The following is a 2,751-nucleotide window of genomic DNA, read 5'->3' as shown; positions in this document are numbered from 1 at the left end:
TCAAAAAACATCTACTGAAATGCGACGTACTCGCAAACATACAAACACATTACATAACTTTTCTTCATATCTTTAATTATCTTACGGATATTCTAATAATCATTGTGTTTTTCGCTTTGTATTTTCTAAACGACAAGCACATTCAACGGTCTACTACGTCCTTTGTTATATTGAGCTTTTTCTACCTAATGAATGGCATGGACATCTTTAAGCTAACATGGACACGGGTTCTTCTTGGAATAAGGCAGCGATGTAAACTGTCCCATGCCCAGGCACCCGAGGAGAATTCCTGCACAAATTACGACGTTGATCTCACTTCAGTTCGATAACCCAGACTTTAAACTATCCTATTTTCTGCTTCATTTTATTCTAATTCATATTGAAGCGGTAAGCAGTACTTACGCTTTGCCGGATGAGATTCTCCGGATATGCTTCCGAGCTTCGTTTGTTGCGAGAGTCCGGGGGAAACCCCATGTTTTTTTTTTTTTTTTTCTGCTGTTGGCTCATATGCTTTGATTGTATAAGACCAACCGCCGTTTCGCTCCACGAGGCACATGCCACACTTTCTCTCTGATCTATTAATTTTTCATTTTCACCTTCATTGTCACTCTTCTGGTCTTTCATCTAAAGAAGCGCGCCACTCGTGTGGAGAGAGCAGAGCGGGGAAGCGTGCGGTGATGCTGGTGAGATATACGAACCACTCGATTGTCACGAGCCACCTGAGCGGTTGTCAAAGCCACGTGGAATTTAAACTTGCAACCAGCACTGGCATGGGCGCTAACTCCTTGCTTGGCTGAACCACTTCTCCTCTTCAGGGACTGGACGCATTGCTGCATGCCGTGAGTGTGGTAGGTTGGAATGGCTTCTTTCCATGCCTTACGTTAGTCTATACATCGCCACCGCGACCGGAATGAGGAAGCCACATTTCATTTGGAGCTGGCAGCTTGCCCACCTCTGGGGTTGCAGAGACATCATCTATCACTGACTCACACCGTCGGCATGGGACTATCCTCATTCTATCTTCGAACAATTGCCCTAACAATTAGAAATAGCCTATTATCAATTGCCGGGCTGTTCAAGCATGCATCTGGCGATTGTTCCAACATCTTGAGTTCGGCAAATCCGTCCTCAGGTTGGAATAGAAGAGCGAGCGAGAGCGAGTGCGTAAGCGAGAGTGAGAGAGAGAAAGAAAACAACGACGAAGCTTGTGCCAAGTGTTTGATGAGCAGAATATTCCCTTTATTCTCTGTGCCAACTGATGTTTTCATACGCCTGAGTCAGGGCCTCTGACATCAACCGCTAGTTTATGTAATTATATTTGTTGCCCGTGGACTAGCACATTAGTTATATATGTAGACACATGAAAAAAACAATACACTCACACACACACACACAACACACGCACGCACACACACACGCACACACCTACATACATACACATAATATATATTTATATATATATATATATATATATATATATATAGATATAATATTATTTATATATATATACTAGTATTATACTAATAGCTTACATATATTATATATTATATATCCACATATATACAGATACTATATATTTTTATATAATATATTATATATATATATATTTATATATCATATATGTATTATTTATATATATATTATATATATATATAGATATATATCATATATGTATGTATATATTTATATATATATATATATATATATATATTATATATATATATATATATATATGATATACATTGTTTGTGTTATATATATATATAATTTATATATATATATATATATATATTTATATATATATATATATATATACGCGCACACACCCACACAACACACACACTCACTAGAGGAGAGAGAGAGAGTGTAAGAGAGAGAGGAAGGGTGGTGGGAAGAAGAAAAATAAGAAAAATAATATATATACACACATTCGTACATACCATGCACACATGCGCGCGCGCAGCACACCACACACACAAATAATATATTATATATATATATATTATATATATATATATATATATATATGTGATATTATTATGCATAGATATATATGGGCATAATATAGATATATATATAATACTTACATACATACACATTACATGCATGCATGCATGCATACATACATACATACATGCTGCATTACATTTACAACATACATACATAATTACACACACACACACACACACACAACACACACGCGCACACACACTATTATATATATATTATATATATATATATGATATATATATGTATATATTTTAATATTTTTAAAAATATATATATATATATATATATTTGTTTGTGTGTGGGTGTGGATGCGGTGGGTGGGTGGTGCGTGTGCTTGTGCAGTTTGGTGTTTGTGTCCTTTGCATGTGATATGTGTGCGCACAAGCAAAGTGTACGTGCCGTACACCTAATCATGCAAACAAGCACCAGTTATAGAGAACTTGTGAGATAAAAAAGGAGATGGGAGAGCGTCACAAAAAACCGAGTGTGAGGGAAGTCACGTGTGCGTTTATTGTTAGGACAGGCGTGGACCTTGGCTCTCGCACCCTCTCTTTCTCTATGACTTTCTCTCCTTGCTTTCGCCAGTTTTTTCAATATTTCGAACTGGTTTTTGGCATCATTATTTTTCTTTGATTGTTCCTTTTCTTTACTCTTATATCACTTTTTCCTCACCCTTTATCATTCTCGAATAAGTGAGATTGAATTGATGGTAAAAATGGAAGGTAATAGTGATGGACCAAT

Source organism: Penaeus japonicus, unplaced genomic scaffold (genome assembly GCF_977035675.1).
Source record: "Penaeus japonicus unplaced genomic scaffold, GWHDUDI00000001_assembly GWHDUDI00000003, whole genome shotgun sequence".
NCBI classification, from domain to species: Eukaryota; Metazoa; Arthropoda; class Malacostraca; order Decapoda; family Penaeidae; genus Penaeus; species Penaeus japonicus.
The sequence above is the reverse complement of the archived record's forward strand: the minus strand, read 5'-3'. Positions refer to the sequence as shown.